Source organism: Chionomys nivalis, chromosome 23 (genome assembly GCF_950005125.1).
Source record: "Chionomys nivalis chromosome 23, mChiNiv1.1, whole genome shotgun sequence".
Lineage (NCBI taxonomy): Eukaryota > Metazoa > Chordata > Mammalia > Rodentia > Cricetidae > Chionomys > Chionomys nivalis.
Window position 1 is genome coordinate 5,846,770 of NC_080108.1, and position 20,207 is coordinate 5,866,976.

General features: G+C 42.1%; 1 non-coding gene across 1 annotated transcript; it reads left to right on the forward strand.

Annotated features, from left to right (window-relative positions):
* Positions 1–10,865: 10,865 nt before the first annotated feature.
* LOC130865621 (small nucleolar RNA SNORD45) lies at positions 10,866–10,945 on the forward strand. Its single transcript, XR_009056173.1, has one exon. It is a non-coding gene; the product is annotated as a small nucleolar RNA SNORD45 (small nucleolar RNA).
* Positions 10,946–20,207: the final 9,262 nt, after the last annotated feature.

Genomic DNA, 20,207 nt, shown 5'->3' on the forward strand with positions numbered 1-20,207 from the left:
GTCCATTTCCTTCCCCTGCTGATTAGGTTAGCATTGATTCTTCTCATTAGAAAAATCATTATTGTGTTTATGTCCCAATTTTCAATAGTTAGTGTTTAGTCCAGCATGGTTAACTATCTCACATGTATGTAGTCTGAATTTCCAAACTCTTTCTTTGTCTCCTGAAGGACTGGAGTCATGTATTACATTCTTAAACATCATTCACCACTTGGCTTATGCTACATACATGTGACCATAGATATGTGCCTAATGGAATTATAAGTCCTTTTATATTAATTTATATCCTATGGTCCTGGATCTCCCTGAAACTATACCCATTAGGAACAGGTATTGTGGAGATTCTGAAGAAGCTATTTGTAGATCCCAAACAATATGAAGGACAAGGAACCATAGATTGACCTCATTGGAATTTGAACAAACCATGAAGTCATCAAGTTCATACTTGCCATCCTGAGTTAGTGTATCTTTTTATCATTAATAATTACTGGGTACAATAACTCCATGGAGTCATATGGAATATATCGTGACATGGTTCTAAAGGCTTCAAGTGTAGCACACGCTGTCTGTGTTCTACTCATTATCTCCTTTGATGCTTCACTATTTACAAACCATGCCAACACTGTTTTCTCCTTAGAGATCTGCATGCAGGCGGGCAGAACCTACATGGAATTTCATACACAGGCTAAAAGTGCCCTCACACCAAGAGCATGGGAGAGAGAAAGAGAGAAAGAGCCCTTATTCAGTGACTACGCACACCTTAGATCACTCTGCATTGACCAGAAAACAATGCTGAAACATTTTTTTCCAGTGTTTTTCAGGACACTGATTGAACAACAGATGCTTACTCTGCCAGCTGCCTTGGTAATTTGAGTTAAGGACCTAACTACTTTTCTTCATAATACTTTGCCCCTCCATGTCCTACCCATCTTCCAGTTACCTGCATTTGAACCCTTGACTAGAGATCTAGTCCTGGAGAACCCAAACCAAAGCATCATCATAAAACACCTAGAAATGGGTGTTAACAGATACCAGTTCCTGTCAATATGAATGCTCAGGGAGATATGGCCAAATAGCTCATGCTAACCTCCATCCCTATAAAAGGTGCATCAAGATGTACTTAAAATCATTATCTCTGCCATCACAGAGCTAAATTATCTGTGAAGCAATAACATGTGTGTTCATTTCTGTCTCAGGAATGGCTTTGGAATGACTTACACCTGTTTATGGCAGATAAGAAGAGCAAAGGTGCAGGATCAAAGATCCTTAGTACATCTTGTAGGAGTTCCAGGACATCTTTTCCATCCGACCCTGCTCCTGGTTGGTTTCTTGATGTAGGATGTCCTTCTGTATATATATATTGCTTTTATTGGTTGATGAATAAAGCTGTTTCTGCCAGTGGCTTAGCAGAGTAAAGCCAGCTGGGAAATATGGACAGAGATATACATAGAGTAGGTGGAACCAGAGAGACGCCAGCTGCTGAAGGAGATAGATGCCTGGCATTACCGATAAGCCACAGCCTCATAGTAATACATAGATTAATAGACATACGCTTGAGCTGTTGGCCAAATAGTGTTGTAATTAATACAGTTTCTGTGTGACTATTTGGGCCTGGGCAGCCAGAAAACAAAGTACAGTCTCCATTTCTTAAATAGAATAATAAAATTACTTCAACTATCTCAAAGACTGACTTCCCCCCTTTTGCTGTTCACTGACCACCAACTACGTGCCAGGCTTCCTGCAAAGGACACAATTAGGTCTCAGACTATACCTCTATGCAGCTTGTGTTAGTGAGATCTATTAAGACAAGGAATACATCTGTCAAAGAAGGAAACTGATGCTCAGCAATGTGATGTTTCCTGCTAAAGTCCACACAAGTAACAGGCTAAACCAGCCTCAAAACTGCATTCCGACAGCCTCCTTTGGGGGTCACCTCTTTAACAGTCGCCAATAGGAGGCTAGTAGATCTTACATAAGATCTTAAAGTTGTATGACGGTGTATAATCTGCTTTTGGCAGCAGGCAAGGAGATGTGGACAAAGCTAGATAAATAACAAAGGGATAAGAATGGCGGGCACTCGCTGGGCGGTGGTGGCGCATGCCTTTAATCCCAGTACTCTGTGAGTTCGAGGCCAGCCTGGTCTAGAAGAGCTAGTTCCAGGACAGAAACCAAAACCTACGGAGAAACCCTGTCTCGAAAATCAAAAAAAAAAAAAAAAGAAAAGAATGGCAGGCACTCACCATGCGCTGGGTGTATTGAATCAAATGGGTTTCAATAAATTTGATTTCAGAAGATTTGGAAAGCAAACTCCAAAGGACTGCCTCACTTCAAGCAATCCAGCTGTATCCGATCAGTTCATTCTGTCCCATCTAACAAGCTTGTATTGTCTGGCTATGATGGCTGGGTACCAAACTAGGACAGACGCTTCTAAAACCAACCTGGATGACTAAAGAGTGTTTACATGCTGCCAATCTTAAGGGAAAGCAGAAGCTGTGACAACTCTGGTGTTTGGACAGTAGCTGGTCAGTGTTGCTGAGTGAGTGAATGCTCATGTTCCAGTAATTATTTATCTATTTATGTAAAGAACAAATGTTCCAAGTCACAGAAATTTTCATTTAAGTCCTGGCTGTGCTCATTACTGTTGGGTATGCCCTTGAATGGGTAGTATAACCCTCCTGAGTCTCAATTTTTGTATTGACAAATACCCCTTTTTTATAAAGTCTCTTGAACATTTACATGCACCAAAGTTTTTTTTTAAAAAAAAAAAAATATGGATGTTGATGATGACCACAGTCACTACTAAATAACAGATTTTAAGCATATACTTATTTCTTTTTCCAGGGTTCTAGGAGGTCCTAGAAGTTTGAGCAGTGCGAAGTTTTGTCTTGTGGCTTTGAATAGTCCCTTAATCGCCCCAAGTCTTAGTTTATTTATCTATAAAATGGAGACAGCAATGAGAACTTACTCCAGAATTACTACTATAAAAGCTAAATAAAATAATTTGCTCAAAAGTTCCTCTCTTAAAACCGGCTACAAGCTGGATACCCAGTAAAAGACACTTCATTTGTGGCGGTTGTTCTTGCGGTTCAACACCAGCACATCAAGATCACCAGACTCACAGCTCACTGTGACCCTGCCTGCAGGACCTTCCGATTCACATCCACTCACACCAGAGCAACCGCAGAGGAAAAACGATCTCTCCAACCACTAGCACTAAGCCTACCCAATTGTAGAGAAAGCTCCCTGTGCTCAGCTCCAAACCCTGGAAAGAACGGAATCCCCTGGGGTCTTCCTTAACCAAAAGAGACTCAGCACAGATTCTCCTGGCAGAACTCACAGAAAGTGTAAGGGGGACACGCCATCTACTGGAAGATTCTGAATCTGCATCCAGGCCGCCATAGGTAGACGGCAACCCAAAAGGGACGGCATTGCTGATCTTGCAGTGCCACCTGGTGACAGGCACGTGCCATCACAGCCTCTTCAATCCCAGAGGCAATGCCATCTGGTTCTGCATTCCAGAAAATGAATCAATGACATCCTTCACATTTTGTATTACAACTGTCTACAAGGGGGATAAATTCATTACCTTCTTCCAAAGTAATTAGAAATATATTTAATGACCAATCTCTATCTCTAGGAAGCCTGGAATGTGGAGAGTATAAAGCAAAGGTTTTGCCTGGACTTCAAGTGAAACCCTAGAATTTAAAATCCACCTACATTTTGGGTGACTATTTACATCTTCACAATGAAGATGATGTTGCTTATCTCAATGGTTTTTAGAAACAATTGAGCTGAGTGCTGTGTTCAGAGAAACTGGAATTCCATACATGCTTCCTCACTTCTCCCTTGAGTAGCATGAACCAGTGTGTAGTCACTGTGTAGAAAGCCTTCTTACCCACAACAAGGAAGGCTGTGTTAATAGAGGGTCTATACATCCCAGTTTTCAGAAAGCTTCTCAAGTTCTTAAAGAGCATCTCCCTTTACAGTATAGTAAGTGGTCCTTTGCAAACCGAAAGTGTATTTCTTAGGGTTCTGCTGTCTTCTACAACATTTGATGGAGGATCTTTCATAGATTTGTAATAAACAGAAGTAAACCAGATATCAGTGTTTTGTATTGTAAACTATGTTCTGAGTTACTGATCAAGACTGTGTAGGAAAAGTTAAACATAATTGTGTCCTATTAACCCAATATGGATATATCTCTTATGCATAGTTACGTTAAAATAAAGTTTAAAAAAGTATCATCCACTACTGCCTTCACTCACAATTCTTCGTTCATTTTACAGAGACCAGAGAATCAAAGATCTCATTTTAAAAGCAGCTATTAAGACCCTCTCAGTTTCTTCTATTTCTCTGCAACAAATCATACAACAATTTATATGAGCGACCATTATACTTGGAATTTTTCAGTAAAAAGGTTTCATAAACAAAAAGATAATGAAAAAGTTAAGTGATGCAGGTGTGAGAACATATAGTGGGTACCAGGAGAGAGGAGATCTTGCCGCCATCATGGGCAGAAGACTCAATCGAAAGGAGGACCTGGCAACACAATGAAACTGCGAAAGTATACTGCATAGGGCTATAAGGAGACAAGCAATGTACCTCACAGGCTCATTTGTGTTTGAACACTTGATTCCCATTTTGGGAAGCTGTGAAAGAATCAGAACATGGGGATTAGAGGGTTGTCAGGGGTGGGCTTTGAAGGTTATCCTGTCTCCAGTCCTAGGCTAGCTCTCTACTTCCTGGTCAAGCTCCTACTACCAGAGACCTACCTACCCCAACCACTGTACCTTGTCCTGCATAGTGGGTGGAGTAAATCTTTGTTCCTTTAAGTTGCTTTTGCCAGGCAGTTCATCACAGTAAAGAGTAACACAATGCCTGATCCTGCAGCTGACACAGAAGTAACCACAGTCTGGTGTAGATACATTCTTCAAAGATCAAGCAGAGATTAGTGGCAGAGGAGACAAGGTCAAGTTCCTGCAAATAGACCAAAGGCTTTGCTATATGGAAAAGCAGCCATTTCAAGCCAGCAGGAAAAGACAGCCTTAACAACAAATAGCATTCGAATTGCTGGGTGGCATCTTATAAAAGTGAATTCGGCTACGTTCTTTTGTTGCTTCTTATGATGGAATCATTTTCAGGGGTAGTGTTAAGCTCTTGGTTCTATTTTTAATAACAATTCACCTTATTCTGAATGGAAGACAAAACAACAACATAGTACATACAGTTTCAAAAGATTTAGATGTCATAGGTTTACATTTTTCTTTTGTTCATTAGACAAATTCATTTCTACTTTACATTTACACAATTAAACACACTAATATGCCATTGGAGAAAGTTCCAGATTAAGGGACATTAAACTAAACATCATTAACACTCATTAAACATTGTGGTACACTTATAAATAATAATGAGAATAAAACTCTGACTTAATTGAAGACAAGTGGTTAAACACAGAGTTGAGACATCCTGTGCCAACTCAGTGTCTGAGAATTTTATCTTCTCTTTCCTTCCCATATTCTACAACTACACTTCTGTCTGGCAGGACAGAAGGAATTGGAGACAGGCAAACCTCTTGGGAGAGGCACACTGAGGGATTTCGTTGTTCATGAGAAAGATGGGTGTTTCATAGTTAACTTCTATCCTATTAATTTTATAAAATCTCATTAAGTTTGTAATTTTTTAACTTCAGTAATTGTTGTTAACAGTGACTGTCTGTCTGGGTGTTGGGATAATGGTTGGCAATTTTTTGTTTCTTTTATTGTATTTGTTCTAAACAAAAAAATCAGAAAAAAAATAATTCAGTTTTAAAATTAAAAGAAAGTTGGCTGGACATGTTGACACATGCCTGTTATCCCTGAATTCAGCTGTAAGGGCAGAAAGATGAGGAGTCGAAGACCAGCTTTGGCTACAGGGCATATTTAAGACCAGCCTGGGTTGCATGCGACCCTCAAAACACCAAAGAGAAAATAGAATAATACATATGATAGCCAAGTATGGGCTAACAAACAGTTCCTGGTTTATGATAATTCAATATAATTTTTCTCTTTTATGACATAGTGAAATTGATACATATTCAGTAGAAACTAAACTGAAGCTCATTCTTCCTCTGGTGAGTGATAAGGCATATGATATTGTCCTTGGTGCTGGGCAGCGACTTCAACCCGCTGGTCCCCCTCAACCGTGTGAACATGAAGTCATACAATAATGCACAGGGTAATGGATTGCTACAATGTTTGATAGTCCAGGTGTATTAAACACATTTACAACCTAAGTTGGTATGTTCAACTCATGAGGGCCTTATAAGAGCATAACCCGAATATCTGTAGTTTTATAATATGCAGTGGACAACATTTTTCAAACATGACATAAATCCCATAACCTCAGGTAGGAGAGATGGTTCAGTGGTTAAGAACACTGGCTGCTTTTCCAAAGAACCCGGGTTCAATTCCTAGCATGTACGTGGTTGCTAACAACCACCTGTAACTCCTACTTCAGTGGAGCTAAATGAATGGTGCACAGATATATACATAGGCAAAATGCCCATTTATTTAAAATAAAAGTAAATAAGTTTCAAAACCGATCTAATCCCAGAACCTTTAAAGTAAACCATTCATCCGAATCCATAAAAACAAAGTTAAATGAATACAAAATAATATGTAGAAGTATATTGGCTCTAGAAAGCAAGAATCCAGGCTGTTTGATGCCTCCCCCCCCCTTCCTCCCATTGTGGAATAAACAAATTTGCCTTCATCACATGCTTCTTCCCATGATGCCTCGCCATGGCTCAGAAGCAGCATAGCTAAGTGACCACAGACAGAAGCCCCTGGAACTGTGAGCCAGAATTAACCCTTCCTGCTTTCAGTTGCTTGTACCAGGTGTTTGGAAACAGTGATGAGAAACCCAGCCAACACAGATGCACAAAACAAGTAAAGGAGACAGGCCAGAATATCTCACAGATGTACACCTCTGTGCAAATTAAGTTTTGTAAAGAAACCCATGGCTAAAACTTGAAAACAAGCCTCACTTAACTCACAGAGTCACTTTCCAGCGAGCTAATTAATATTCTTGCTTTGAGCATTTATTTTCTCTCTTCTTCCAGGTATACAAGTCATTGTGATGATGGCCCATTCACCATCTGTCTCTGTGAATAGCAGCTGCCAAAAACCAAGGGTTGAAGCTCTCAGCAGAGTGAGGACACTTTAGTATCTATCAGCAGTTGGCTTCAGTACCCTTGTGTACAACACACCAATCAAAGGGACTAATTAGACTTCAGTTGGAGCCCAATGGGATTTATTAAAGGAAAACCTTGTAAAACATTTTATCCCACACCGTGTATTTGGGTAATCCAGAAGAACTGTTTAATTAGGGGATTAGGGGCTCATTGAAGTCTATTCCAGAACAAAATAGTTTCCAACAAAACAACATAAGGATCACAGGCTGGGGGGTAGGAGGAACATTCTCCTTTTTATTGGGCATATGGCAGCAGCAATTTACTTCTTCAGCCACCTCAGCCTAAACACATAGAGTAACTTTTATTGGATCTTTTATGTCATATCATTGATTGATTGAGCCATACCAATAATTTTAAATCTCACTTTCCCCTCTAAGCATTGAAAGCTGTGTCTTTAGGAACCTCAGTTCCCTCACAAACACCCATGCCCTGGGTCACTCTTGAAGTGGAGATGCTTGTGGCCCCTTCCAGATTGTGAATAAGACACCAATTGAATTATAGCATTAGTCCCCCCCAGTGGAGCAGCTCAGTGTCTACACCCGCAGTGAAAGAATACATCTGAACGGGTTTCCGTTTCTCTGTGTGGGCCATATGTCCAAAGCTTCAAAACTGTATCTGTGAATGACACTGGAGGCACAGTGACCTTCAAAACCCAAATTCTAGCTGGTGCAATGGCACACACCTGTAATCCCAGAACTCTAAGACTAGTGGCGGGAAGATCATAAATTTAAGGCCATCCTAGACTGTATAGTAAAACTCTTTACCCCCTCTCCCCAAAATATAAATTCAAATTCTATTTTTCTCGCCTCTGCTTTTGTATGCAAACGAAGCTGCAGAACAGTGTGTCTAATAACGTACAGAACACGTCTTATCCAGTGCTTAGAAGCAACCCCAGGGCATGATTCTCACAACCTCTCTACTCTTCATATTCATCTCTACTCTTCCCAGGGAACACAGAGCCAGTGGGGACTGGACGAGAGGGCAAAACTGTCCTAGCAGAGACCTCCCTGCTGGCTCACGTTTCTCTATCCATTCATTTCCTTCCCTTGAGGTAGAGAATCCTCAGGTCCCTGAGCAAGTAAACTTCAGTTGAACCAGTCTTCCAGGTGAGCAGACAGCTATGGTTCTCAAGCTAGAGCAGGTGTTTCTCAGGCTAGAAGTTTGTCATAAGTCATGGTTTACAAAGTTAGCGTTGGAAGCCCTCTGGATGTGCATCAGGTAAAATGCGATGGAGGCTCACCTTGGAGAGAGCAGTAAGAAGCAACAGCCAGCAGGAGCACAAAACGACACAAATCAGTCTTTGAACTGTAATTTCAGGAGTAGGGGAACAGACACAAAATAGTTCCCTTATGACGAGAGAAAAAAATACTAGTTTGGCTATTTGGAATGAAGAAAATAGATTTTAAAAACATTCATCAGCCCAGGAAAAGACAAATGTCAATGTTAAAATAAGATCGCCAGTGTACAGAACACCCAAGTGAGTGGAGAGTCACAGAACAATATCATTATTCTGTGTATTTCAGTTTGGCTGTGGACTTGATCTTTAGGTACCAGTAAAAGCAATTTGAGAGCATCTCAAGACAGGTAATGGAATCAGAGCAGGAGCACATGAACTCCTGAAATATAGACTAGTACATTTCTCTAATTTGAAACTATCCTTCCAAAGCTGAGCGAAAAAATGCATTACCTCCCATCAGTTTAAGGTGATCACAGATTCTCCCACAATGCTGTTCAGTGAACGCCATCCTCTGTGAAAAGCCAGAGTATGCAAAGGTTAAGAGAAGTAACCATTTTTAGAGAAAAATTAATAATAATGAGGCACCTGAAGAAACTGGTAATGTAGTCAATAAAAGGACTGAACTGAGTTTTCAAAAATAGTTGACTCTAAAGAAATAGACAGCAATGCACTATATGACAGAGACATCGAAACAACTGCATTAAAGAAATACAACATAGAATGCCAGAAAGACAACTGAGTAGCATCAGGAAAATCATATATAAACAAAATGAGAGTATCAACAAAGGAACAGATATTTAAAGAAATGGAAATATTCTGGAGCTGAAGAATATAATAACCAAACAGAAAAAAATTACATTGAAAACTCTTAATTTAAAATATCAAGAAATATCAGGAAGAATGGATAAAAATTCACAAAGCCTTATTTGATATAAAGACATCAAAGAGTTTGATTAATACACATGTTATTTGGGTCAGAAAAGAAGAGAGAAATATCAAGGCACAAAACATATCTGAAGATACAGCAGCCGAAGGCCTCTCAACTCTGAGGAAGGTGGTAGTTACACAGACGTAGGAAGGACAAAGGACTTGGGTAAGGGAGGGTAGATAACAGGTTCCAACTAAAACGGATTATCATCAAACCGACAATGTCTAGAGACAGAATCTAAAATTTTGAAATTCAGATAAATATTATCTCTGAAGATATTATCAATGAAAATATCAAATTTACGTGTTGAAAGTGGCTGATTTCTTCCAAGTTTTAGAACAAACAAACGAAGATGCTGACAACTAAAGAGTAGCTACCAAAACTCTTTGCAGAAATGAAGAATAAAGACATATCTATAAATAAAAGCAAAAGGATTCACCTTTCAGGAAACACAAAGAAACCAGGCAAGAGAATAGTAGAGTAACAAAAAATCTAAGGCTATAAAAAATAAGAAAATAGGCAGTGTTAAATCTTACCATGTAAGTAATCGCTTTAAATATAAATGCAGATTAAACTTGTCGGTTCTGGAATATGGGTATCACTTTCTTTAGGGGTGTAGCTACTGGTCTCTCATGTTCCAGCTAGTAACCTTCCACCCATGATCACGGTAAAAGGAACCACAACTGAACTCAGTTAATTGTACAGTAAACAAACAAACAAAAAGACACAAGCAGATACTAAGCAAAAAGGGTTTGGGTGACTAAGCAGGTATCAGTCAGTAAGAAAAACGGAGGCAACATGAATATGCTGAAATGTCAATATATACCTGGAAAACGTGGCTTTACATAATTATTTACATACCCGGATGCTTATCACAGCTTCCAAGACGTGGATAGAGTAAACGCTCATCAAGAGACCAATGGAAAAGAAAATACTGTACTTGAAATGGCATGTTACTCATCCATAAAGAAATCCTGCCATAGTCTAGAACATGGAGAAACTCTAAAGACAGTAATAAGAGAAATAAACACAACAAAACTTCGCAAAGCGACGTGATTGATTTCACTTGGAACTTGACTTCAAACGTTCACACTTAGAACAGAGTGGTGGTTCCCACAGGGCTAAGACGAGGCCAGATTGGAGCTGTTGTTCAATAGAAAAATGTTTCACCTACAAGACAGCAACATTCCCAGGCTCTGTTGGACAACAATGAGAATAAATGCACACCGGAAGTGGTCAAAAGGCTATATTTATGCCATGTTTTGACAAAAAATAATCTATAAAAATTACTGTTTTGCTAGGTAGTAATAGTATTTTCTGCACTGTGGACACTGAAATTGGGGATTACAGAAAAAGGACGAAACTATAGTCGTGAGAATTTCACCATGGAGACTTCTTCAAGGCTTTCCTGAATGTTTAATTATGGTCGATCACTATGTGTTGCAAAAAAAAATAAATGAAATTGAAGAGGTCAGTGATGAGCTGGCATGTATTCTGAATCTAAAGTTGATTATTAACCACTTTAGCTCTAGAATTACTCTGAGACCTGAAGAGAGAAAAAATAGGTTTGGGATCAGGTTGAGATTAAACCTGACAGATCTGGTAATCAAACAACTCAAATGAAAGGCAAATGAAAAATATCAAAACAAATGGAAAGGAGCAGAGGCAATCTCCAACAGTGACTGAAATAAATAAATAAATAAATAAATAAACAAACAAACAAACAAACAAACGAGTTTTAGCAGACAGCCGGCCGGCCAGTGCGCACTCTCGGTGCCGGCGGAGGTCGGCGTCCTCGTCTGCGCGCGCACCCAAGGCACGCCTGCCCGCTGGATTTGACCGCCCGGCGGCGGCCGGCGCCACGGCCCCTCCTCCTGCCCGAGAGCGGGGCGCAGCCAGGGAGGATGGGGCGCCCGCCCGGTGTGAGCTCGCCCGGCGTGTCGGGCTCGCGCGCAGCGCTTCCCGCGGCCTCCAGCGCGCATCCTCCTGCTCCCGCAGCCGCTGGCAGCGGTGGGCGGGGCGCGCAGTGGACCCGAGGTCACCGGTTCCACCATGGAGAAAATGACTTTATTCTTTAGCCTACAGCTGTCTCACCTGTGAAATGTGTATAGCGGTTTCTTTATGGCCTCACGGACTTTTGCCGGATTCATGAGATCATGATTTTTTGTTTTGTTTTGTTTTATGAACTGTGAAGAACAGCACATAATGAGAAAATGTGCTTTTAAAAAGCTCATGGAAGAAGGAGAGCAGAAGAGATGCTGAGAAGTGTTCCATAAAATTCAGTTACCATGTTAAGAAAAACGATAAAAAGGATGACAGGAATGGAAAAGATGGGAGAAACCTGTTTTGTTTGTCGGTCAGTATGGATATAATTCTTTCAGAATCATGTTTAGATTCTTACTCCCATTGTGTGTGTGTGGTAAGGGACTGGGCATGCGTGTGCTGTGGCACCCAAGTGGCCGTCAGAGGCAGTCCTACGAAGTCAGTTCTCTCCTTCCACCTTTCCTGGATGCAGGGAATCAAAATGAGGTCATCAGACTTGCACAGCACGCATTTTCACTCACCGAGCCATCTCGTTAGCCCCAGACACAATCAAAACAAAACTTTCCATACATTCGTATTAGTCATCCATATCAGTGTGATTTAGTGTGCTATCTTCATGCTGGCATTGGTTGAGTGTAGCCTTCCTTTATCTTCCTCTTTCCATCCTCCACTCATTGCTACACGTAGGTTCATTGTTTATCTCCCACATGTAAGAAAGAAAGTGGATTATGTGTCTCTCTTTGTTGAGTTTCTTTCATTTGATACAATGTCTTTCATTGTATCAAATTTTGCTGCAAATGACAGGGTTACATATTCTTCATGACTGAATAATATTCTGTCATCTATCATGTCTATCACTTATGAAAGAATGTTTGCTTTATCATTCATTTATGGTGGCTATCTGTGTTATTTCCTTGTCTTAGCTATTGTGAATAAAAGCATTAATAAACATAGGTGTTGAAGTATCTCTTTAAGATTCATTTCCTTCAGACAATACCCATGTGCTAGCTTGACACTGCTGTGTGAAAACATTCGAGATAAACTCTTCGGAAGGATGTTTACTGTGGCTTACAGTTCCAGTAGCTCCACTATACAGTCGTCTATGGCATTGCCCTTGGACCAGTGGTGAGGCAGAACATCATTGTAGGGTAAGCATCTTGGTCTGAAGCTGCCTACTTCGCGACAGTCGGGAAGCAATAAGATGGAGGAAGAAGCTGAGGGATCCGTAATTAAAGGGCAAGCATCTCCAACCCCTTCCCTCCAGACCCCATCTCCTAAAGGCTTCAACGCAGGTCTCTGTAGTAGTAGATCACTTTATGTGTCTGTGCACACCTGTAATGCGTGTGCATGCACGTGGATGTTTGTCATGTGGGTAGACATGTATGTATGTGTATTCATGTGGGGGCTAGAAATCAGCCTCGGGTGTTTCTCAGATTTCAGGCTTGTTTTTTTAAAGGCAAATTTTAATAAAAGCACACTTTCCGATTTAAAACCTTTAAATAAAATCGTTTTGAGTTCTGAATACTTCTTGGTACTCTTTAATAAGCCAGTAAACAGTTGCAGTCTTGTTTGTTGAAAGTTTTAGGTTAGTAATGTTTGTTATATTGAGTTTCCTTGTTCAGGTGTCTAGGACCCAACATTCAGCAGAGCCAGCTATGACACTGACCAGGCCTCTCCCTCATTTTCTACAGGATCTCAAAGGTTTCCCAAGCCATTCCGATGAAGCTCAAGTGGTTGGGTGTGGACAAGTCACAGCTCCAACTACCCAGATGGAGCCAAGAAGTCTGGAACCAACTGAAGCCCCCAGAGTGCTGACTTGTTTAAATTATGGGTGAGAGCATGGGAATCCCACCCAGCTATATTCGGCATAGCTAATTGGCATTTTCAAAGTGCAACACAGCCTGTAAGTCATCCTTGCGCCCCTCGATTACCTGGCAGGACTCCAACAGAATGTTGACAGAGAAAAACGAACGCCAGGCCAAGTGAAAAACATCTCTCAGGGAAAAGCAGAAGGGTAACTTCCACAAAGGATTCCACAGAGTTCGATAGAATGCATTGATTGTCCTAAAGGGTGGACGCCACTTTGCACATTGCTTTCTTTCCTTTCAGGAGTGTTTGGATGTCTCCTTTGTAAACAGGGAGGAGGTGTGGGAACGACAAAGTTAAAACTAAGTCCTTAGAGCCACCAGAAACCCTGGCCTAGGTTCCGAGATATGGTCATAAGTTAAGCACACCACTAGGGGGCAATCCAAGAATGGGCCAAAAAAAAAAAAATCAGTGACAGTCAAGAAAAACGGCTTTTTATAACACCCAAAGGAAACGGAAATCATTTAGTAAGCAGAACAAGGTGATATCTCAAAGTGTCGCTTTTAACCCAAGGTTATTCTTCACTTGGAAAAATTCCTTGTCAGTGATCAGAAACATTTGGCGATAACACTCTGAACGGAATTGTGCCATCATGAAAACCCACAGAGCTAGGACAGAGTGTCTGAATCTAGATCCCTTCTCCAGGCAGTGGGAAACTTCTCCATGTTGGGAAATTGAATCAATTTTTAGCTAATGGTACACATAATATGACCAGAGAGCAAAGGAAGTCTGAGTGCGCTTGGCTAGTGTTTGTACTCAGAGAGACTCTCGCATAGTTGACTTTGGGTCTCGCTACCCAGCTCAGCCTATTACCTATACCAAGGTGAAATTGGGTTGTGTGTGCTGATGTCCAGATTTATAGATTCAAGTGTGATCACAATGTTTTATTCTTTCCCACAAGTCTTATAAAAAAATTAGATTTTTCAAGTCAAAATACCTTTTCAACCCAATAAATCTTTATGTCATTTTACTATATTTAAGAACCCCAAAAGAAGAAAGCATGGGAGAGTAGAGACTTCAGAGAAAGGAAAAGTTATCATGTGTACTCACTCATAAGTGACCCTTAGACATAAAGCTAAGAAAAACCAGTCTACAATTCACTACCCCAGAGAACATAGACAACAAAGAGAGTCCTAAAAGAGATATACATGGATCTAATCTACATGGGAAGTAGTAAAAGACAAGATCTCCTGAGTAAACTGGGAGCATGGGGACCTTGGGAGAGGGGAGAAGGGGAGGGAAGAGGGGAGGGGAGAAGGGGAGCAGAGAAAAATATATAGCTCAATAAAAACAATTAAAACATTTTTTTAAAAAAGAAAGGAAAAGTTACAATGAAGCTGATCAATATAGAACAACTCTTCCTGATATTATACTGTTGTTGATCAATGAATATTTTTCCTCCAGTGGGAAGCAAACTGCTATTTCTGTGGAACTTCCTAAGTTTGCATTTGAGTGCTCTGGCAACTATCAAGGGGCGGTCTAGCATGCCCTTTTTAAAGGACAGTCTTCTGTGTCCCAGAATGACTTATCCACAGAGGACATTAGTTACGCTTGGCTCACACTGGTTTACCAAACATGGCATTTTTTTCTATTAGGGAACAGGATATAGAATCAGTGCTAATAAATCCAAGAAAGGAAATTCACCAGTGAGGGTGGACACCACCGTGGAGATTTATTAAAGTATATGGGAAATATTTAACTAGTTTAACTCACAAAGCGGTAATTCCATTTCACTGATGCCAAGATATTTTTGTGCAGAGGGTGATGACTGAGCCTCTGGGAAGTGAGGCAAGTGTCTTCATTGCAGGGATGCAGGATCATCTTGAACAACATCCTCTCTGAAGCTCTGAGATGAGCAATGGGTGTGTGGGGCCATGGTCAACACTGTCGAATATTTGCCGAATAAGTAATTCAATAACCGGAGAGATGGGAAAGGGCAGGCTAAGGGGAGGAGGGCGTGGCCAAGTGCAGAAGCTAAAATATCCCATGTATGCTCAGCGAACTTGGCTAAAAGCAAAACAATATGAGTCTACAGAGCAATGGAGAAGAAACTTGCCCAATATATTGGATATATGCACATATTAGATTGAAAGATACAAAAATGAAATTTGGGTTTCTAGTGATTCAATTCGGGTCAAGGGGAAACATAGGTTAGTTATCAAGCCTTTCCTTCAAACATGTCTGAGAAAGCTGTGGCCATTGGGAGACTCCCGTTCTAGACTAGAGGCTATGGTCACCATCTAAAGAAGAAGCAGAGGGAAAGAAGCTAACGCGGAGGAGCGGCAGAGCAGGCAGGCACCTCGGGCCTGACCGCATGTGAGATGTCACGGAGGGAGCAGACTCTGCATCACTGCATACATCATGGTCAAGATCCATTCTCTCACTGGGCATTTCCTATGCTGGACCACATGGGAGACAGAATGGAAGTCAACTCCTGCTCTCACAAGGCTCATACCTGAGCAGGGAAGACAAACATAAATGACAGCAACTGTGTAATATCTACCTGGACAGGGCAGGGGTGGACAAGATGGATGGATAGGATAGGGTGAGTCAGGTATGGTGGGGAAGGATAAGAAAGGGTTGGATAGCATAAATAAGTGAAATAAGAAGGCACTACAAGAGTCTTGTTCAATAGCATGTTTGGGTTCAAGAGCTATCTAAACCTAAGCAATCACCACCATGGTGTTAGAGATTACCTAAACCTAATAAAATAATGTATTCAAGTATTCCCTTGGAACATATTTTTTAGGAACCTGGGCACTGCTAAGGGGATACAAGAGATAAAATCCCTGACTCATGAAATTGTAGTCTGGCAGCAAAGATGCAGAACACAAGTCGGAAGCAGAGAAAAGAAGCAGAGACGGTCAATAAGAATTGCCCCAGGCAGGGGCAGGGAAGGTTGAACTTAGGGGGACAATGGGAAAGATGTGAGTGTTTTCATCCTATTGGTGGCCTGACCTCCAGATGTCACCGTACTGAGGAGCCCAAGCCAGCCGCTTGCTTTTCCCATTTTCACCAATGCAAACACTCCAGTCTTGTTTCCTTGGATCGGGACTGTTGCTTCTCAGAACTGTCATTTTCTTTATGAAAAAAAAAAGTACACCTTAAGTCCTTTTAAAAGTCTGAAGACAGGGAAAGTGTTCAATCAATCAAAACCAAGAGAGCAATTGATACTTTACACATTTGACACACACACACAGAGAAAGCACACTGCAGGGCCAGTCTGTACTATTCCTTAGAAGCTATCGGGCTCGGCAGGGCAGATGGCAGTGAGTATTTTAGTTTCATTTCTGTTGTTGATAAAACAAAATCCTGACAGAAAGCAGCTTATGGGAAGGAAAAAAGTTTATCATCTGACAATTCCAGATCACAGTTCACTGTAACACAGAAGTCACAGGGGCAGGAGCTCTAAGCAGCTAGTCACATCCTACAGTCAAGAGCAAAGAATAGCGCAAGCAGGCATGCTTGCTTGGATCTGCTTTCTACAGTTCAGGACTCGCTGCGTAGGGACTGGTGCCGCCATTGGAGGACTAGGTTTGCCTACATCAATTTACACTTACGACAATCCCCCAGAGTTGGACCATCAGATCAACTTAACCTCAATAATTCCTCATTAGACTCTCTCCCCAAGAGACTCTTGGTTGGTGGGCATGCAGGAACTCACAATTTTCACAGCTATTGTATCCTGTGCTTCACCAGGAAGGTTTGGCTCTGGGATTTTGTGTTTCTTGTGGGAAGAGCTGTCTCAACTCTCCATAAAAGGATTTGGTGAAGTCGGGCGGTCATGGCACATGCCTTAATCCCAGCACTTAGGAGGCAGAGGTAGGCGATTTCAGAGTTTGAGGCTAGCCTGGCCTACAAAGCAAGTTCCAGGACAGCTAGGATTGTTACACAGAGAAATACTACTTCAGAAAAAGAAGAAAAGAAGGAGGAAGAGGAGGAAGAGGAAGAGGAAGAGGAAGAGGAAGAGGAAGAGGAAGAAGAAGAAGAAGAAGAAGAAGAAGAAGAAGAAGAAGAAGAAGAAGAAGAAGAAGAAGAAGAAGAAGAAGATTATTTAGAGATTTGATGAATGGCCCACTCATTTGTAGGTGATGACTGAGCACATGTGGTCAACACGGGTTGGCTCTGTGACAAGAAACAGGGAGAGTCACAAGAAGGTTTGTTTGGTTCAGCTAGAAGGAGCTAGAGACTGGGCAACAAGGTAGCCTCCCTTCCCTTCAGTCCCCTGCCATCCAGACATACCTTGGTCCTGGGTAGATCATATCAGCACCCTTGCCAGAAGCTCTTTGATCAGGTCTCCTGGTAAGCAGAATGAATTCTAAATCCTTGCTGTAACTTCTTTCCTATTTAAGCTGTTCAGAATTGTTCTCTTCCAACACGCTCTTCTGTCTTTAATCTACTCTGGGCACAGTGGCCTCTGCCTATCTCTTTAATAACCCAGATTTGATCCTGCCAGGGACACTTGTCCTCCAATTCACTTGTCCTGGCATACCATCCTTCTCCAGACTTGATCTGAGTGGCTCTCGGGTGTTGGGAACAGTGAGACCCCAGATCCTGAATTTCTTGTAATCCCGATCTGAGTGCCTACAGCTGCTCTGAGCACGAGACCTTCAGGAGTTCCTGATGGCAGGAGAGTGGTTTCTGGTGGGTTTGGCTGGGGTGTGGCTATCTCTATATAATCTGCCCCTGAACACAATAAAGGGGGTATTCTTGGGGAATTCAAGGATGACCCTTGTTGTTGTCTCTCTGTCTGTGTGTGTCTGTGTATTTTAACCTCCAGCCCCCTTGTTGGAAGCTCGGTAACTGGGTAACGGCGCACAGAGCGCAGACACGGGGGCGCGGTGCGTGGCACTCGGGTATAGCAAGCCTGTCGGTCATAGATGATTTAGGTTCAGAAGGTGGCAATGGGGCTTGGAGCCTAGTGTTAGTTCACTGTTGAAGTGTTCTAAGAGGTGGGTGACCCATTAGCAAGAGGGCAACAATGACATTGCAGAGGTAAGAGCCACTATTGAGGAGTCACTCACGGTGAACTAGGTAGAAATGATTTTCCTTTTCCCTTCTCATCTGCTTCATCCCAGTCCTCTGGAGGAGCTGGAGAATGGAGAGTGAAAGTTTTGAACCATATAGAAACGTTTACGATTAAAGTGCACTGAGATTTATGTTAAATAAACCAGGTGACTCTGAAACCAATCTGCCCTACTGAAGACCGTCCTGTCCCCAGACCTGTTTTCAGTCCCAGTCCTTTGCCTTGTTTATACTTACCTTAGAGTTTATTTCTTCCTCTAGAGCAATGTCAGAGTTTAAAAAAAAAAAGTTGCAAATTTTCTAGAACTAGGTCCATCAGAAAAGTGTGTGTGTGTGTGTTCATTTTGATATACCCGCCTGTGCACTTACTTGTGGAGATCAGAGATCAGCTTTGGGTGTCCGCCATTTCTAAAGATAGTATATACACCTTGCTCTTTGGCTGGTCAGTGAGGTCCAGGAACCTAACTATCTCTGTTTCCCTGACACCGGGATTACATGCGTACACTATCACACCACTTGGGATTGACTCATGGTGCCCATGCTTGGTCTTTGTTTACTGACTTACCTCCCCAGCACCTAAGCACCTATCAAGAGGTCTTTGGAATGTTCCTCCCTAACGGGAGAAGCTTGGAATTCTGATGCAGGCAAAGAAGGATGTAGCAGGAACCACAGAAAAGCCTGAGCTGAGAACTGCAGGGAACTTCAGCCCCACGTTGCTCTGGGTTAGCAATGCTCCTTGTTCATATTCTACGAAATGCCTTGAGTTAGCAGTCATATTGGCTGCCCTGGTGAGCCTGGAATCATCTGAGAGGAGAAGCCTCAGTAATTGCCTTCATCAGATATGCCTGTGGTTATCTCTGCAGGAATCACCTTGATTGTTAATGAATGGAGGAGGGCCCAGCCCACTATGGGCAGCACCCTCCCCAGGCAGGTGGTCTTGAGTTGTATAAGAAAGTCAGCTAAATACGAGCCTTTGAGCAAACAGGAAGGCAATGTTCCTCCACATTTGCTGCACCACCTTCTTGGCTCTGCATTCCTGTTTTGAAGATAGTGCTGTGTGGAATAAATAGCAAGCAGGCCTTGAGTTCCTTCTTCAATGATGGACCGAGACCTTGATGTGTAAGCCAAATAAGTCCTTTCTTCCCCTAAACTGCTGTTGGACAGAGTATTTGGGCATCAGAATTCAGTTGGAGCAGAGAGAGAACATGCTAGCTTGCCTAGGGCACGTGAATGTGCCGTGGCTTCAGCCTCATCACCCTTTCCCCTTTTGGTCAGCCTCGGAACAACCCCATTCTGGATGATAAAGAAAGGCTATCTTATAAACATCCAGAGTTCAACTGGCAGAGACGACTGAAAGCTTCACTGCGATGGTTCATGACAAGCTTGAAGAAGAGCAGACATGAGCAGTAACCTATGCCAGGTAAAGTAAGACTCAGCTCTAGTTCAGGGATTGCCCACTGGCATCCTTACCCAGGGTCCTCACTAGTCCTGGATAAGGAGGAACTGCGAACAGCTATCAGAGCTCCTCTGTATGCCTGTGTGGCCATCATTAGCGGTCAGTTAACCAGGAGTAGACCATCAAGTCAGCCCTCCCAAGTACTCCACCTTTCTCACAAGTTCTCGGTTGAAAACCCTGAAACGTTCAGAAAGATCTCAATAGAAGCAGTGGCTCGGGTGGCCCTGGAGCTTTTCCGGGGAGCAGGGAGCCCAAACTTTACAAAGGTCTCAGCATTCTAACCCCTTTCTCATCCAAAACAAGGAAAGCAGGAACTCCAGCACAGCTCCCCCGGTCCTTGGTCCCATTCCATACCTTCCGAGTGTCTTCCAACAGCTTGACACTCGTTTCCTCCTGAGGGGTGTAATCGTGCTACCAAGTC